The sequence below is a fragment of the Aulonocara stuartgranti genome (genome assembly GCF_965226115.1).
Source record: "Aulonocara stuartgranti genome assembly, chromosome: 5".
In the NCBI taxonomy this organism is placed as follows: Eukaryota; Metazoa; Chordata; class Actinopteri; order Cichliformes; family Cichlidae; genus Aulonocara; species Aulonocara stuartgranti.
The window spans coordinates 39,833,872-39,853,899 of NC_138943.1; the positions used below are offsets into that span (position 1 = coordinate 39,833,872).

General features: G+C 42.9%; 1 protein-coding gene across 3 annotated transcripts in view; it reads left to right on the top strand.

Annotated features, from left to right (window-relative positions):
* Positions 1 to 20,028, top strand: part of nfasca (neurofascin homolog (chicken) a) — a 165,910-nt gene that overhangs the window by 42,560 nt on the left and 103,322 nt on the right. For 2 of the 3 annotated variants that reach the window (XM_082534067.1, XM_082534068.1), the window contains one exon: positions 4,196 to 4,271. The gene's annotated coding sequence lies outside the window, so the exon portion shown is untranslated. Of the gene's footprint in view, positions 1 to 3,999; positions 4,073 to 4,195; positions 4,272 to 20,028 lie in introns of those variants that run through there. The other variant, XM_082534066.1, reaches the window with a different exon arrangement.

The window sequence follows — 20,028 nt, forward strand, 5'->3', positions numbered from 1 at the left end:
TAATGAGTCAGAGTGTATGTGTGTGTACTCTCTCTGTGCCCAGGGTGAGGTCTGTCCTGACAGGACACAGTTAGGTGTGTGTGCACTCCCCTCACCGTGGCACAGAGTGACCGGAGTCTGGTTGGGTTCAGCTCCTCAGGCACCATCAGGTCTGGTTTTCTCAGCACAGGAGCTAAGAGTCTGTGATTGGATGTTTTTGCTAAAAGCATCAGAAACAGCTCGAGGCTGGTTGGCTGCTTAAGAAGCAGCGATGGGGGAAAGGATGCTCCGCTGTTCTCAGGGCATCTGTTTAATGATATGCGAGGGTCATGTCACAGCCAGCAGCCGTTTGGATGCTCATTGATTTTTCTGGGGGTGTGGCAGCAGACAGGCGAGGGCTGAAAATAGAGGCTGAGGTCAGGAGGCCAAACACACACACACACACACACACACACACACACACACACACGCACACACACACACACACACACACACACACGCACACGCACAGCCCTCAGGTCAGTTTAAACTCTGTTGGAGGGTGGGGGGTTTGGGGTCTTCTTCTCTTTTGCCCAGCCCCATCCCTCCTCCTCCTCCTCTGTGGTCTCTCATCATTAGCTGCAGCACCACTTCACAGCGTTCTTCTTCTCATGTTCCAAGCTCACATATTAGATTCAGTGGTTTTCTTGTTTTGCTTCAACATTAGCTGGAGTTGTGGATATTTGCTAACTATAATGTTAACGATATTTAAAGTGAATAAATACTCACAAACACTTGCCGACTTTCTAAATGCTGCTGCTCTGGAGAACTGTTTTTGTCATGTAATTGGATTACACCTTAAGACCTGGCCATGTTGGGTGTCCCACCCCAAGGCACACAGGGCTCATGACTAGGGCTGGGTATTGTTCGATTTGATTCGATTTGAATCGGGGAAATTTTGCCTCAGTCAGAAATATTATAATTTTGATCACGTATCAGCACATTTCCATATTTTTGTATCTATAAAAAGAAAGCTGACACTTGTGAGACTTTATCAAAGGTGTGAGCATCACAGCAGAGGCCTTTGTGTCAAAGTGACTGAGGATAAAACAGAAAAACATGAAGGTGATTTTCCTGGTCTGGATTTTATAAAAATATTCTGCAGTACATCAAAAACTAAAGAAAACCATTAATCAACACTTGAACGTTACCTGATGCATCTCATGTGAAGCAGAGCAAAGTGGCAGAGGTTTGATTACAGACACAGCTGAGCGTTTTGCAGTAATGCATTTTGCATAATTTTAAAGTGTTTAAATTTGATTTGGGAAACTGTTCTTGAAGTACAGAGAGAGAGAAGGTGGAAGCAAAACAGCAAAGCTAAGAGGGAATTCATGACGATGTTTACGTGAAGCGTAGTTTGGATCTTCTTTTGCTGCTGGTTCAGTCAATATTGTTTGGAGAGAGATCAAACCTGCAGCTTCAGAATCAGCGCCAAAAGGACGTAAACACAAAGCGTGGAGCCGCCGACGCATCAGCATCAGCGAGCTGTCGCTTTCAGCCCCGACCGTGTCCGTGCCGTCGGTCAGAAAGCCACATGTCACTGAGTCTCTGTGCAGAATCCGTGTTCCTGCTCTCATTTACTGTTTTAGCTGTTTGGTGGTTGTTGAAATTTTGTGAGGTTTATCCTGAGATTCTGGCGTTTCGGGCAAAATTAATTGATATTAATTGAATATAATTCGATATCACGTTATCCAAGCTAGAATCGATTCCCTCAGGGGTGCAACTGAAAAATAAAACAACAGAGAGGGGCAGGAACGCATTACAAGGAACACATCTCTGTAACCTGGTTACTTTTTTCATGTAACAAGCAAGGGATTACAATTGCAAAAAAGTAATTAGATTACTGTTACTTTCCCGTAAGTTGTCTTATTTTAAGCTCGTCTGTTTACAATGGATATAACTTGTACGTATCTTATTTGTGCAGATAATTATGTTGTGGTGTGTTACATACATTCCCTGTGTAGGTACCTCTTAAGTCTAGTTCATCTTCTTCTCTCGTCTTAAAAGAATCTGAATGTAAAAACTTACATCCTGCCGATGGAGAGATGCCAAACTGCTAACAGTGACAATAAAGATCTGATTCATGGGCTGCGATCACCAAATGATGTAACACGGTGCGACGACAGGGGGCTGGACCTTTGTGAGCTGCTGGAAGCTGGGGGTGAACTAGCTGTAGTGAAATCGCTGTGATTACATCAGAATATGAAACGAGGAAACTGTTGAAAGCTGGGCGGGGCTTTGTGTCTCTGCAGCCTACGGGCTCACAGAGGGAAACACAACAGTGGACTGCTCTCCCACTGCCTGCAGATGGATTTTCACTTGTTAATCATCTCACGAGTCACTGTGATTTGGACCACAGAGAGTTGCTGCTTCAGTTTGCTCTGCCCTGCCTACTGAGAAACCTGACACCGGCTCATTTGCATACCAACAGTGATTGGATGTTGAGCTGGGGGGCGGGATCTCTGCCGAGTGCTGTGTGAGCCTGCGCACAAACAGAGTGAGTGAGAGGTGAAACCATCTCATTTGTGCCTTTTCCAGTGGATTTTTCAGCCACTGTAGTAAATCCTGTCCATATTCAGTTTGTGGGTAATGGTTATTTATTTCTCAACTTCTAAAAGTTTGATTTACGGGGGCCCCTGCCCCCAGTGTAGAGCGGCCCAGCTTCCAGCTGTGCTTCATCAATAGAGATTGACAGACCACGTGACTTTCGCGCATTGCATGCCGGGAACTCGTGGCAAAACAATCCAAGTACTGCATCAAATGCAAGCATTTGCAGCAACACAAAACGTTCATTCTTCGGTTCCAATACCTTCTTGTTTTTTCTTTGCCCCCCAAAAAGGTATGTACAAAACGAAGGGGAACAATGCCGGTCCATACAAAGACAGACTTGATGAAAAGTCAAAGATACGAGGAAAAAAATCAAACCAGTGAAAGTGTTAGATCCTTACGAGCACACAGAGTGGACAAAAGACGTTAGCGTGCTGCCCAACTTTCACCACGCTCAGATTTATAATTATACGGTTCTTGGAGTGAGTGCATACACTCATGAAGTTTAGTAACTTCAGGTCACTGCAACAAGCCCAGGTACAGTTTACCGACGGATGGGTACAGGACCTTGAAACGCACCGTGTAGAAAGTAAAGACCATCGTACGTATCATAAGTTTACCAGTCTCACAAATAGTCGTCATAGATACACATTCGTTAACCGTTTATTAATAGGACCTTTGAGCTCAACGGTAATTAATTAGTAGTGGAAATAATCTCTGGTACGCGTTACAGAAATGTAGCAGTGACAATAATATTGTATGCTGTAATCGTACTGGGCAATTAGTGATACAAAACAACTGTTTTATCCTGTGAATAAAAGTATATGTTTTTGTCAATGTACCATAATAACAGAAGCGAAACGCAATATTGTGTCAGGACAATTCACTATTTATGCACAATAAATAAAGGAGCATAGCGCGACAATTTCTGTTCAGCGCCAGACTTGCTTGTAACCTATATCACCAATTATGTTATGAAAATGACCCATTAACTACAACAGCAGACTGACCTTTGTGTAAATGCTTGGAGCAGAACAATTTCTCTTCAACGACGTAATCCGATAACAACCGATCTCTTTACCCGTCGGCTTCCCGTGGCTGTCATGCGACCGGCTATTGCAGTTAATAATACAACAGCTTCTTGACATTTTTGTGTTTCTTTTTATCGCTGTGTAACTGATTTCAATTGAAAGTACCTCTTGCCACGAGTTCCCAGAATCCTTTGCGGTTTTACCCCTGAATGACGTCACATTTTCAATCTCTATAGGAAAATTCAGATAAGCCTGAACTAACTGAGGGGGCTTCCTCGGCTGTACTACATGCACAGAGAAGTGTGTGTGTGTGTGTGTGTGTGTGAAACTCATTAATAATGTATGAGGTGGGATGGGAATGAGAGGGGGCGGCGACAGATGGGGCATCAGTGTGTAACACAGAGAGAAAGCCTGAGGAACAGTGAGCCTCACACAGAATGAGAGAACGGGACAGAAAGGAGCAAATACATTCATGGGTAGAGTACAGCATCGCCCCCATTTTTTATACTGCCATCTTTTATCTTTGTGGCCTTACTCTGTATTTGCCTGACAGTTGCTTAGTCTTTGTTTTCTCTCTTTTTTCCCTTTGGATGCTAAAGGATTGATGGAGATGGAGAGACAGCGTAGTCACCCAGCACTGCTGTACACCTGGACAAAAGAGCTGCACTGACAGAGGTACTCATGTTGTACTGTTTCTGTGTGTTTGTGTAGTTAGACAGCTTGATCTTTTCACTCAAAGGCCAGAATATCACAGTGATAATAACCACAGCAGCGTGACTCAGAATCTGTCACATCATGTGGATAAATGGCAGATATTTAATCACCAACTTTCCACAAAGACAAGTCTGTACTGCAATACTACTATTTCAAAAGAAACTGTGTGTAAGACACTAGTGGCTGAACTGTTATTCTAATGCTTCAAAGGTTACAATCTTTGTCAATAACTCCATATTTTGGAGTCTCACCTCACATTAATCAGCCTAGTATCAGCCTTAAAACAGAAACCTGTGTGCGATAGGAAGCTTGCACCCTGTGTGAATGAATGTTGTAGTGCAGCCTGTTGTAGGAATTCTTTCTTGTTCCATGGGACGAGGCTCGGGTAAGCCTGGTGCTCAATATCAGTGTGAACGCTGCGTAGCTGCAGACGTGATCATTTCATACAGTTATGTCTGATATTTTTTGTCCACAAAAGTGTTATCTGCCTTTTGCTTTTGTTTTTAAATGCCTTTATATTTGTTGTTTCAATGATGATTCCGACTGCTGACGGTGAAACGAGGAGACAGTTACACACACACACCTTTGTTTTTACTAATTAGTTAGGACATTGACATGATACTGTCCCTAGACCCTTACCCTGAACCTAACATCACCTAACTGTCACACCACGCCTAAAACCACATTTTTATCTGCAAAAGTGACTGTTGGTCCCTACAAGTATAGTAGCATGCAAATTTTTGGTCGTCTCACACACACACACACACACACACACACACACACACAGACACACACACACACACACACACACACACACACACACACAGCTACATTCTGTGCTGTGTATTACTGAAGTGTCTTTGAGCAAGATACTGAACCACAGATTGGCCCCAGTCCATCCATCAGAGTGAGTGGCAGTGATTGCAGTCAAAACAGAGTAAAGCACTGAATGTGAATGTGTGATTGTGTGTTCTAGAGTGCTTTGTGTGCTCAGTAAAGCATCGTTGACCAACAGTAAAGTGAACCATTGTTCTGACTAGGGCTGGGCCATATTATACCGTTCACGGTAATACCGGTATAATGTTAGGCAACGATAGGAAAATGAAATATCCCGATAGAATGGGAGTAAAACGCGCATGCGCAGTGCCTTTGTTTTCATACGCACATGGCCGATTGTTGAGTGAAACAGATGAACCAGAATTGGTTTGTACAAATGGTGCAACTTCCGTGATGTGGAACTGGTTTGGTGTTTGTCCGTCAGATACACAACAAAGCACATTTTTTTGCAGAACATGCAAGCGGCCGTCGTTATTGTCATATTTGTCGGACTAAGATGCTCTTAAATCTGGGAATAATCTGGGTCCTAAACTCCGTATGCTTCAGGTCAAACAACACTGCAGCATCACTTAGAGTTAAAAACTGTCTAAATTCTTTCATCTTTAATAAAACGATCAGCATTGCTGCTTTACCAGGTGTAACTATAAAGTTTAACTTCCAGGCATCCATGAAAACAAAAGTTATTACATTTAACGGAGTTAGAAGTTAGCAGGAAGCTAGCGGAAGTTAGCTCGCTAGTTTCGCTAGTTACCTAAGCATGATATAGCATGTTCTGACTGAGAGATTTCTGAAAAAAATCAAACGTACAGCTCTGCTATCACTTCCAACATAAATGAAGACAGGAAACTAAACAGCAGTGACGTTTGTAGGGTTACTGAAGTTGGGCTAGCTGGTATATAATGATGTGCTACGTGATCGCTAGCGACACAGCTATGTTAGCATAACATAAACAGTGAAGCTGGAGGATGAACACTAACACTTTTCCACTTATAAAAGTTAACGTGAAGGTTCCTGATGGTTAGAGACAAATACAATCGCATGGCAGGATGCTGTAAACGGACCAAACTTCAGTCAGGAGAACAACTGAGATAATCCATCCACAATACGAGGTTAGTCATTAATATACTGCAACAACATGGGAATAGAGCAGCTGCCAGAGAATTCAACATTAATGAATCAATGGTACAGAAGTGGAGGAAGAATGAGTTTAATAAAGTTTGATTTATCTGACTGCTTTGTTTCGCTTAATGTGCCTTATAATCCCGTGCACCTTATGGTCCGAAAAATGCGTACTGCACACTGCAGTTTAATGTTGCACAGCACCTCTTTTTAACTTCAGTGGATATTATACATGGTTATGCTCAGGATATGTCAGCCCATTTCTACTGGAAATGCCTTTTGGTTAAACTTTCAGCAAGGAATTTGCATTTGCACTGTTACATTTTTATAAAGCTTTAATGTACATAAAAACCAGCTTCTTGTTTAAGTGAAAATAAATGGAAGGTTGTCTTTTTGCGCTGGTAAAGTTGTGGAGTTGTATTTTGTCTCGCATCAATTATATCGTCAGTTATATCGTTATCGCAAATGTTCAAATATATATCGTGATAAATATTTTTGGCCATATCACCCTGCTCTAGTTCTGACCGTGGTTCACTCAGTTCAATTCAGTTTTATGTACTGTATATATCACCAAATCACAACAACAGGTGCTGCGTGGTGCTTTATATTTTAAGGTTAGGACTCTACAATAACACAGAGAAATCATAGAAATCCCTCTGATGCTGAAAAACTAGTTCATGCATTTATTACTTCCAGGCTGGACGACTGTAATTCATTATTATCAGGAAGTCCTAAAAACTCCCTGAAAAGCCTTCAGCTGATCCAAAATGCTGCAGCAAGAGTCCTGACAGGGACTAGAAAGAGAGAGCAGATTTCTCCTGTTTTGGCTTCCTGTTAAATCCAGAATTCAAAATCCTGCTCCTCACATACAAGGTCTTAATTAATCAGGCCCCATCTTATCTTAATGACCTTGTAGTACCATATCAGCCTATTAGAGCACTTCGCTCTCGCTCTGCAGGCCTACTTGTTGTTCCTAGAGTATTTAAAAGTAGAATGGGAGGCAGAGCCTTCAGTTTTCAGGCCCCTCTTCTGTGGAACCAGCTTCCAGTTTGGATTCAGGAGACAGACACTATCTCTACTTTTAAGATTAGGCTTCAAACTTTCCTTTTTGCTAAAGCATATAGTTAGGGCTGGACCAGGTGACCCTGAATCCTCCCTTAGTTATGCTGCAATAGATGTAGGCTGCCGGGGATTCCCATGATGCACTGGGTGTTTCTTCTTCACTCACCTTTTTTTTCACTCATTAGGTGTTAATACACACTTCTGCATTCAGTTAATAGTAATTATTAATCTCTGGCTCTCTCCCTTCACACTGACCAGTCGCAGCAGATGGCCCCGCCCCTCCCTTATCCTGGTTGTGCTGGAGGGTTCTTCCTGTTAAAAGGGAGTTTTTCCTTCCCACTGGCGCTTGCTGTGATTGTTGGGGTTTTCTTTTCTTCTTTGTATTATGGTTGAGTCTTGACCTTACAACACAAAGCACTTTGAGGGAACACTTGTAGTGATTTGGTATTGCATAAATAAAAGGGAATTCAGTTGAACTGAAGATTGAATAATAATGTTCTTGCAGTTTACTAAACAGTTGCATGTAATTGCAGCCAAACATTGATACCAAGTAGAAATGATGCTTTAAAAAGTGAAGTTGCACAGTCAACTCCACACTGCTGCAGTCAGCAGTTATTTCCACATGGTCTCTACTCGATCATCTTCCACTAATGTCAGCAGGAACAACTCATCAAGACATTTTGTATAAATAAATCACACGAGAACATTTATATGATGTGGGATGCTAACGTAATACTACTGTGGCACTACAAAAATGTGTCATATAATGATCACGTCAGGAATGGTCTTCAAACCATCAGGTAAGAGTCGGCTAACCAACTGTGTCTGAAAATCACAGTTCTTAATGAACTAAACAGCAACAGCATTAAAGATACAGGGTAAGGCTAGGGCCATGAGTGTGAGACATCGTCTGCTGTGTTTGTCTTATTACAATCAGGTATTTTGTCATTTCAAGCAAAACAAAGCAGATGTTCATAAAGCAACGTCACACACTTACTGCTGATGAGAGCATCGACCACATTACAGTCTAAAGCAGCCGTCCCCACCCCCGGGCTGCGAGAGTTGAGGCTCGGGTGTGAAATGTATGGTTTCCAGGGGGTTTATCGTTAACTCGGTTTCCCTGGGTCTTTCCCCCTGCGTTATGAATAACGTTCTGTTTTTTTTTCTTTGGTGGCAAAGAAAAACTAAATCAAGTCATCGCCCCCAACTATACCCAGGTGTGAGCGCCTCGGTGCAGAGAAACAAGCACAGGGCTCTCATCGATTTAGCATTACGGTGAAGTATATATTTTCATGTACTTTATATTTGTGTTGTAGGTGCGTCTTATCTTGAAAGAAATATGTACCCGTTACCATAGCGACCAGAGAGCATTAAGGGGCAGAGAGGAGGACGTTACCGTCAGTGTTGGCGCGTTTCAGGAGCACGCTGCTAATACACACACAGTGAATTCACGTTTACCGTTATATTTACAAAATACCGCCGCGGTTCTCTCGGTCGTATCGTTTTGTTGTTGCATTTGTCCGCCACACCTTAAAGGCCGCTCCGTGACGGTCTGACGTTAAACCGTCCGTGGAGCACAAGAGGCTGCTGGTTTAAAGAGAGCACATCAGACCATAACTGCTGTGAATGAAGCACATCTTAGTAAATATATTTAAGTACAACCCAACAAACACACACATGCTGGGCGATGACTGATGTGCACACAAGACAACAGTCAATATTTTTCTGATCATCTGTGGCAGACAGACTAGTATATGTGTGTGTGTGTGCGTGTGTGTTGATGCAGGGGATGGACAGTGTGTGGGCGTGGCAGAAAAGCAAACGCACACACACAAACTCGGGCGCACACATAAACACATACAGTACTTCCTTTGTTCGGGAGCATTGTTGAAGAAGAGGTTAATGCACCCAGAGAGCAGAAAGGAGAGAAAGTCTAATGGACAATGACGGGCCTTTCACTGCAAATATTTGGTCTCATGCTAACCACCGCCCATCCCCCCTCGCTCTTTCTCCACCCCCTCCTTTCATGGCCAAAGGGACAAGATCAGAACAAATTGTCACTGTGTGATCAGGACTCCAAAGAACAATGCTCAAAGACGTCACATACAAATCGTGCTCTTAACGGGATGCAGAGGAACGTGTGTCTGCTTTCAGTTTACTACTGTAGGTTCTTGTTGTGTGTACATCACAAGTTACAGGCTTTTCAGGGACCCAGAGGGCCTGTGTGACAAACGAAGCTGCCTTTGACCTCGTCCTGTCACAACAGGTAGCTCCACGTGTTTTCATTTGGCAGATTTTACACCACGTGCTCTGATGCACTCCAAAAGTGGATTTGTATCTCCAGCTGAAACCACTCAATTATGGAGCCACATATTTCCTTGTTACCTAATACAACTACAAAGGAGATTACACAAGCTGTGATTATATACAGAGGGCTGTAGTGTGTCTTTACTAATCGTCACTGACAGTATCAGTCAGAGCTGGAACCATATCACCATGTTCATACTCTCTGGCTGTGCTTCTCCGTGCTGCATCAGTTTAGTCCTGGCATACAGCTAAATCTGCTCGTTACCTGTACAGGTGTGTGTAGACAGTGGGGCTGGATGAGTACTCATCAGCAAAATATGCTTTGAATAAAAAAACCTATATCTGTGTCTTTGTACTGGTGTAGCTGAACGTAATGGTACGAGTCATACACCAGCTTTATGTCTATGAAAAACAACACACGCACAAGGTTTGTCGTTATCAGTAGCATTAGCATTAGCACAGCTAGCTGTTCCTCCACAGTACAGCTGGTATACTCACTCGTTCACTAAAACACTGCGTGCTGTATACTTGCAGTGTATCTGGAAGAGGAGCTGGTGGCTACACACTACAGCAAGTACTGCACTCATGTTAACACCATGTCAACCCCTCCCTCCAGCTCTAATGGTTCACCCCACTGACAGTGGGTAATCAGGGAATTCCCATCAGGTGAACATCATTAGTCCGTAATCATGTGTGCACTCCATCTGGCCTTCAGGAAGTTGACCTTAAGAAGAGACAGTGGTTAGTGGACTTCAAAATAAAAGCATAACAAAACCAAAACTTCCTATCAGACATTGTGAGTGTGTGCTTCACCTTAGTGAGGAGAAGCTTCACAATGTCCCAGCATTCTGTTAGAGGGTACAGTATATAATGCATTGTATTATATAGTGATCTATGTATTTATCAGATAAAAGATATAAAGTGTTTAGAAATGTGATGAAGTCAGTATCATCCCCCCCTTCATCTATTAGCACTGTAACAACACACAACAACCTGTTTTTGTGGGTCACCTAACAACATGACCACATGAAAGGCACGTCGTGCATCTGCACTCTCCACATCCTGCCCTGCTGTTAGTTAGGACAGGTGATGATGTGCTAGAAAACCTCTTCAGTGAGGGTTTAATGTATGGCCTTATTGTTGTGCCACTATTCTGAGCGCACGTAAAAAATGTTTGAGCGCACGTAAAAACATTTGCAGGTGCAAGTGTTGTATTTTGAGGAGAAATTTATTTTGAGCGAAGAAAAGCTGAATTTGAGTGAACAAAATTCATTCCTGCGTGCAAAAAATGTATTTCAGTGTTTGCTATTATCCACACACGCACACACACACACACACACACACACACACACACTCTCACACACACACACACACACACACACACACACACACACAAAACAGCAGCCCCTCTCGCTCAGTTTTTGCATTTGCGCTCACTCGCAATGTGTCGTGTCGGTCGCGCTCTCAACATTTCTGCCCATGCACGCTCAACTCTTTCTCTACACCGTTATATTTGTGCCACAAAACCAGCCAATCACAGACTTGGATGCAAAAATATCTGATTGGCTGGTCTGGTCTCCAATCAGCTCGAAATGACGAAATGCAATATCCCAGAATGCATTTCATCCAAAACTCAAACGAGGCAGTGGCGGAGGAACACAGAGGGGCGGAGTTTGAAATATTATTCTTTCTGGGTCACAAAATAAACTTTTGAGATATTTTCATGTGAGAATGTTTCTGTGTAAACATCAAATATCTGCTCGATTCATCAGGACATCACATATTTGCAAAGTTGCTCTAACCTTTTCAGAGATGCATGTTACCCACCAGCTGACCGCACAGCTGGACTGGCCATTGGGCATACCGGACATTTGCTCGGTGGGCTGATGGTGATTTTTCATTTTTATGTTTGTGTGTTTTTCTTTGTAACGGTATAAACAATGAAAGGTGGTGGATTAGCCAGTTGGTCATGATCAACTCTGGGCTGGACCAATTACAACACATCTGTATTGAGAGGAAAAGGAACGCGATTCGTCCCGGACTTCAGCTACAATGAAAAAGACACAAAGCTGGAGTTATTCTGTCCTCTCCTGTTGCTACTTCAATCCTGAAACTGATCAATGAGCAGCTGATTGTCTCTCTTGTTTATCGCCCACTTTGAGCCAGAAAGAGGAAACCAGCGGATGTCGCACTAAACAGCAGCACGTTTAAGTTTGATCAGCTGTTGTTAGAATTTATTTTATATTAATTTCTAGTATCAGCTGATGTTTGCTGGAGCCACAGCTGTAAAGCTGCTGGTCATGATATCGGTGTGGAAACATGAAGGTGATACAAATCATACATATATACCAACAACAGTGTACATCACTGTCACCACGGCGTTTGTTTTAGTTCAAAGGCTTTATGGTTTTTCCTGTAACACCTGGTGGTGGTTTTGTCAGTTCAGCCTTTTATATTATGTTTAACCCGAGTGACCCGGTCAGCTGGTGGGTAACAGGCATCTCTGAAAAGGTTAGAGCAACTTTGCAAATATGTGATGTCCTGATGAATCGAGCAGGTATTTGAAGTTCACACAGAAACATTCTCACATGAAAATATCTCAAAAGTTTATTTTGTGACCCAGAAAGAATAATTTTTCAAACTCCGCCCCTCTGTGTTCCTCCGCCACTGCCTCGTTTGAGTTTTGGATGAAATGCATTCTGGGATATTGCATTTCGTCATTTCGAGCTGATTGGAGACCAGACCAGCCAATCAGGTATTTTTGCATCCAAGTCTGTGATTGGCTGGTTTTGTGGCACAAATATAACGGTGTAGAGAAAGAGTTGAGCGTGCATGGGCAGAAATGTTGAGAGCGCGACCGACACATTGCGAGTGAGCGCAAATGCAAAAACTGAGTGAGAGTGTGTGTGTGTGTGTGTGTGTGGATAATAGCAAACACTGAAATACATTTTTTGCAGGCAGCAATGAAGTTTGGTCACTCAAATTTAGCTTTTCTTCGCTCAAAATAAATTTCTCCTCAAAATGCAACACTTGCACCTGCAAACTTTTTGTTTACGTGCGCTCAGAATAGTGGCACAAAAATAACGCCATACTAATGCAGAGGTGACCAAGGGGGCCTGGGGCTGCACCAATAGCATTAACTCATTTCTGCTCAGTATTTTCTGTTTCTACATTGCTACTGGTAAGAGTAGATGTCATACTTAGACAATGAAAAGATAAAGGAAGTATAGTAAAATCATTATTTAATCAGCAGAAATCATTCTGAACCAAATCTGCATGTTTTTGCCAAAAACGTAGAACTCCTATGTTGCTCGTAGTTTAATTACGTGCATCTGCATCAGTCTTTGGTTTAGCGTGAGCTGGCATCTATCAGAGCTAGCTAACTGTTCGCTTGCACACAAATCTAACCTTGCAAATAAAAACCAGGAAGCCTAATAAGGGGAGTTTATCACAGAGTGTTTGGAGGCTGAAATGTGACAAACTGCTTGATATATACTTGCACATATTTGCATATATACTTGAATGCAGAAAACTACTAGAAAACAGGTCAGGCATAGCAAAGGGGTAGGTTGTGATGCAGCAGCTGGGGCAGTGCCCCAGGGCCCAGACGGCACAAGCCCAAACTGACCCTGCCTCCACATTAATCAGCATGCTTACATATTCAGTGCATTAGGTTCAAGTTGCTTACCTTATTCATGCAGTACACATTTTCTTTAACTATTGAGTAAGACAAAGATGTGATGGGTGAGTCATTTGGATTTCTGTAATGAAATATAATTACCACTTATGTGTTGAAAATATGCAGTCCCAGTGTAGTGTGGTTGTGATATATGTACATAGTTGATGCTGTGTGAGGACCTGTGGCTTCCTCTGTATGTCGCAGGCTTATAGACTTTAGTGAGGCTGACTCAGTGCTGGGCTTGTAGCTTCATAGATGCTTCACAGAACGATGCTATTGGTATTACTGATTACTTTTATATCGTGTTATTTTGAGTGTATGTGTGCTTTGTCTGCAGCTCCAACAGCCCCACAGTATTTTATAATCACATACATACATGTGGGCACATCTTACTAACTCACCATGGTCACCACAGTGCCAGAGGAAGACTGGCTGTTAGAGGCCAGCTCACACACACACATTTAACCCCATTTTGCTGGAGGAAAAAAACACAAATGGAGGGAGGGGGACCTGCGGAAATTAAATTTGGTAATGGTGTAATTATGCCAGACAAATGACAACTGTGTGCATGTCCATGTGTCTGTGTGAGGCTGCAGAGCAGATCAGACGTAGCAGAATGGCTTTATTAGCCACAGTAACCTCAAGGCAGATGGGGCCATGCTGGCAAATTAGGCCTGGTGGACATGTTCACAGAGCAGCACACACACCGCTCTGCTTTTACTCTGACCTTCAGATACTGGCTTTTTTACTGCTTCTCTTTATTTGTTATTGTCTAGTTTTATCTCACTGAATGCTCTAACACATGCAATCACCACACACAGTGTTGGGAAGGTTACTTTTAAAATGTATTCCACTACATGTTTATGTTATGCTAACATAGCTGTGTCGCTAGCGATCACGTAGCACATCATTATATACCAGCTAGCCCAACTTCAGTAACCCTACAAACGTCACTGCTGTTTAGTTTCCTGTCTTCATTTATGTTGGAAGTGATAGCAGAGCTGTACGTTTGAATTTTTTCAGAAATCTCTCAGTCAGAACATGCTATATCATGTTTAGGTAACTAGCGAAACTAGCGAGCTAACTTCCTGCTAACTTCTAACTCCGTTAAATTTAATAAATTCTGTTTTCATGGATGCCTGGATGTTAAACTTAATTGTTACACCTGGTAAAGCAGCAACGCTGATGATTTAATTAAAGATGAAAGAATTTAGACTGTTTTTAACTCTCAGTGTTCGTTTGACTTTGGGACCTGAAGTTGACGGAGTTTAGGACAGTGTTGCCAACTCCTCAGTAAGGAAAATCGCTATTTGCTGTCCTAAAAGTCGCTAGAAGTCGCTAAATGATGTCATCGCCTAATTTGCACAATTGGCCATGCTAATGTAATTGTAACCTACGTTGTTGGAGAGAGAAATAACATCGTGGAAGAGACATAAAGTGAGTAAAAAAACCATCCTAATAACGCCAGAAAGTCACCAGATTTGTCGCTAGTCGCTTTTTAGAAAAAAAGTCGCTAAGAGGGTCTGAAAACTCGCTAAATAGAGCGACAAAGTCGCTAAGTTGGCAACACTGGTTTAGGACCCAGATTACTCCGTGAAGCTCCTCACCACAGCCGCCGTAATGCTCTGACAATCCATCAAGCAGTGCGGCTTACCAAAGTTGTACTAAAACGTTTTTAACAGATTTCTGAAGCCAAAATCAGTTCGAGGTCAGTAAGCACAACCAGAATTCATACATAAGGCACACTCTCGATTTTTGAGAAAATTAAAGTATTTTAAGTCCTTATAGTGTGGAAAATACGTTATACAGAAGAAAAGAATATATTGCGATATATATCGTTACCGCACGTGCTTCATACCGTGATATGGATTTTAGGCCATATCGCCCAGCCCTACTACAGATTACAGATTACATGCCCCAAATGTATTTTGTAATGTAATGTTACTCAATGACAGTAACGTATTCTGAATACTTTGGATTACTTAATATATTATCATGCTGTTTACAACAACGTGAATGTACTATTGCTGTGATTTATTACTATTACTGAAGGTTACTCTCCACACCAACACCAGCTAGATGTTTAAATCTTAATATAATGAGTAACAGTAGGTGGACATTAGGTAAGGCTGCACTTTTTGCAGCGATCTCGTGTAGAAAACTATTCAGCGCGTATATAAAACAGGTCCGCGGCTCCGAGCCGTAGTAAAGGGACCTCTGGCTAATACGTCTGGTTCGTGTCGGCTCGTAGCTGAAAACTAGCTTTACTTTGTTGTCTGGGTCACTTTGCTAGCAGAGACAGAGAGAGGCGTTGAAAGGCTGCTCCAACAGGACTTATTGTTTCAGAGGAAAACAGGAACACAGAGTACAGTCGAGTCTTAACAGCTTACTTACAGCTGGGCTCGTCAGGCTCTCTGTTTGGCTGCAGTGGTTATTATTATATTTACATGCTTCCAGCTCCCGTTTCTGCTCGGTGACAGCTCGTACTTTTCCTTTCTGTCCCTCCTCACAGACACATCACGGGTACAGCAGTCCATTCTCCCTGCAGCACGGACTACACTGCCCATCAGGCTACATGCTTTAAGGCGATGCCTGTAACACTTCCTGTTGCCTTCATATTAAATCATTTTTTAAATAATAATTATTGAAAATATTTCTTCACGTCATTATGCAGGCCGCAAGTAGAGGTAACATGGGCCGCGAGACTGAGACACAGACATCAGAGCCTCTGAATGCGTGTTTTGTTTGAGTTTCCACCGGCGTGGAAACCAAAAACAGAGAGGGGACAGCCTAACATATGTAACAGGAAAAGACCGCCGTGTAATCCATTTATTTCATCAAAGTAACTGTATTCTGATTACCACCTTTTTAAACGGTAACTGTAACAGAATACAGTTACTCATATTTTATATTTTGAATATGTGACGGTGGTACATGTACTCTGTTACTCCCGAACACTGACCACACATAATGTAAAACATGGACAGTCCAGTGTTGAGATGAACATGCTCATTGGCTGCTGATGTCATACCACAGGTAGTCCTCTAATGCAGGTGAGATTTACAAACCAGGATTTATTCTGTTGTTTTTGATTCAGTTGGACCCAATCGTGGCATCGCCGTCTTATCTTCATGTACTTTGAGACACAAGCATGGAAAGCCGAAGCCACACATGCCCCATGCCCCCACTCTCACACTTTATTCATGCAGTTCTGCCCCCCCCCCCCCACACACACACACAAATAACAGCACACACATCTCCAGCTTCACACTCCTGCAGGGGCTGATTTTCCTGTTCAGCTCCTCCTCATCGTCATCCCTTCTTACCCTCATCACCCCACCACTCTCATCCTTTGTTCCTATTCCCTACCTCCTTCATTCCTCTTTCCTCTAGTGGGACTGTTGCTAAGGAGCCCTGGTGACCAGACAGCTTTCTCATTGGACAAAAACAAGAGAGAAAAAAAGGAGGTTCAAAAGGCAGATGAGAGGGGGAAAGGGGGTAGTGTTTTCTTTGTATAGGTGGTGTGTGTGTGTGAGTGCAAAGTGAGATCCAGATGTGGTAATGAGGTGACAAACTGACCTGCTGCAATGCTTCATGGAGACGTGGAGGAAAAGATAGAACACATGGATTAATGGATCGAGGGAACAATGATAGGGAACAATAGGAGAAGGATGGGGATGACTGTAAGAGTCAGAAAGATGCAGAGATCGTCTACAGAACAAGAGTACGACAAAGGAAGATAGAGGTGGAGTTAACTGACAACACGATGGGGATGGTGATTGTTGATGTGGAGTGATATAAGAGTGAGACAGAGAGCACACTTTCATTTCTTCTGGCACAAAGAAACATTATGTCTGGACACACACAGATGTTTCTGTGGCTGCATGTGTGAAGCACTGTCGACGGCTCATTTCCTGTTCTTAAAATAGGACACAAACCTCGTGCTTTAAAGGAGTGCATCTGTGTCCCACAGACACTTGTTCAAAGCGTCTGTGGTATGTAGACCCGTGTGTCAGGCAGGCGCAGCACGAGCCCCATGTTTAAAGCACTAAGCCTGTTTGTCGCTAAGCTGAAAAGACTAGCTGAAGATAATTTCTCACATGTAGATCCTATGAAGAGGTTCTTATGGTCTACATATAATAAATGAAGTACTGTGGAGAACTGGGCATTGCATGGGTGTACTGTAGAACAAAGCACCAGTGAGGAAGTCTCATTCCCATAATAGGAAGCTTTACTGGAACCAGCTACATGTGACTGCTTTGTTGCATGAAGGATTTTATGGTTTCAAATAAAAGTAATCACAAATAAGTTATTGTGTCTGCCCCTTCATGTCTGCAGCGTACAAACACATATCTGAGCAGTGGATGGTCATCAACGGCTGCTGGTTCGTCTGTGGTGTCGTTTAAGGACTTGCTCTCAAACAGCTGTTTTCACCCCCAGGTTTATATTACATATATATGTTATACAAATAATTAAAACCGACCAAAGTGACTTTAGTGTGACGTGGCTGTCAGCTGCAGGGCTGCAGTGTTTCACATGGAGCTGAATGATGAGTAAAGCATTGTAGAAGCATGTTAAACAAAGAAGGTGTCGCTGCAGACGGCTCCAACATTCACACAGAGGTAGACTGGGTTTATCCCAGTCGTCCCATTGATGGCTCGATAGGCTCCAAATGCACAAGGAAACAGTGGATTTGGGCTGCATGCAGTGCCTGATTCACCCTGGGGCACCGTTGGAGGCTTGAGGGTCTGTCCACATGTTAGCGTCCTCAGGCAACACACTGAACCTCAGCCTGCGATGTAGCTTCCTGTTCCACGTCTCAGTTTACTTCAATACAAAGTAATGAAGCCATTTATTATTTATGCAGTCAGAATATTCATCATAACACACACATCAGTGGGCTGGTTCAGCTATCTCACTAATAAAAGGTTAAAGGCTAAACTATAAAAGCAAACCAGCTTCTGCTGATGTGAAATAAAAATCAGCTAAGAGATGACAAGGAGACCAAAGTTCAGGAGCAGAAACTGTTGTTTAAACCTTTGAGAAATGGAGTGAGGTGGTTCTAAAAGCAGAAAAGAAGTGGAAGTGTCCTCTGAGCCTCCTCAGGATGGTCTCGTGTTTTTCAGTCACCTGGCATGTTACAGCATTTCCAGGACACACGTGTTGTTTCTGCATCGCTTCTTTGCTTTCTCACACCACATCTTCTTTGTCTGTTGTTGCTTTTCACGGGTCCCGTCTCTGTCTCTAACACCCCCACCCTCACTGTCTGCCTCCATCATATCTGTGGGTGTGATCGTTGACCGGGCTCCGTCTGCCTCTTTTATTTCCTGGTCTTGCAGTGTACGAGCCAGCTTAGGCTTACAGTTTGGGGAGAGGTTGACACCATGGCTTCTTGCTGGTTGTTCGGCTTATCTCAGTCTTGTGTGTTTTTCTAACACATTGTACTGTTGTTGATAAGGGCAGCCTGTCAGCATCAGGAGAAATCTATACAGGGAGTGCAGAATTATTAGGCAAGTTGTATTTTTGAGGAATAATTTTATTATTGAACAACAACCATGTTCTCAACGAACCCAAAAAACTCATTAATATCAAAGCTGAATGTTTGTGGAAGTAGTTTTTAGTTTGTTTTTAGTTTGAGCTATTTTAGGGGGATATCTGTGTGTGCAGGTGACTCTTACTGTGCATAATTATTAGGCAACTTAACAAAAAACAAATATATACCCATTTCAATTATTTATTTTTACCAGTGACACCAATATAACATCTCCACATTCACAAATATACGTTTCTGACATTCAAAAACAAAACAAAAACAAATCAGCGACCAATATAGCCACCTTTCTTTGCAAGGACACTCAAAAGCCTGCCATCCATGGATTCTGTCAGTGTTTTGATCTGTTCACCATCAACATTGCGTGCAGCAGCAACCACAGCCTCCCAGACACTGTTCAGAGAGGTGTACTGTTTTCCCTCCTTGTAAATCTCACATTTGATGATGGACCACAGGTTCTCAATGGGGTTCAGATCAGGTGAACAAGGAGGCCATGTCATTAGTTTTTCTTCTTTTATACCCTTTCTTGCCAGCCACGCTGTGGAGTACTTGGACGCGTGTGATGGAGCATTGTCCTGCATGAAAATCATGTTTTTCTTGAAGGATGCAGACTTCTTCCTGTACCACTGCTTGAAGAAGGTGTCTTCCAGAAACTGGCAGTAGGACTGGGAGTTGAGCTTGACTCCATCCTCAACCCGAAAAGGCCCCACAAGCTCATCTTTGATGATACCAGCCCAAACCAGTACTCCACCTCCACCTTGCTGGCGTCTGAGTGGGACTGGAGCTCTCTGCCTTTACCAATCCAGCCACGGGCCCATCCATCTGGCCCATCAAGACTCACTCTCATTTCATCAGTCCATAAAACCTTAGAAAAACCAGTCTTGAGATATTTCTTGGCCCAGTCTTGACGTTTCAGCTTGTGTGTCTTGTTCAGTGGTGGTCGTCTTTCAGCCTTTCTTACCTTGGCCATGTCTCTGAGTATTGCACACCTTGTGCTTTTGGGCACTCCAGTGATGTTGCAGCTCTGAAATATGGCCAAACTGGTGGCAAGTGGCATCTTGGCAGCTGCACGCTTGACTTTTCTCAGTTCATGGGCAGTTATTTTGCGCCTTGGTTTTTCCACACGCTTCTTGCGACCCTGTTGACTATTTTGAATGAAACGC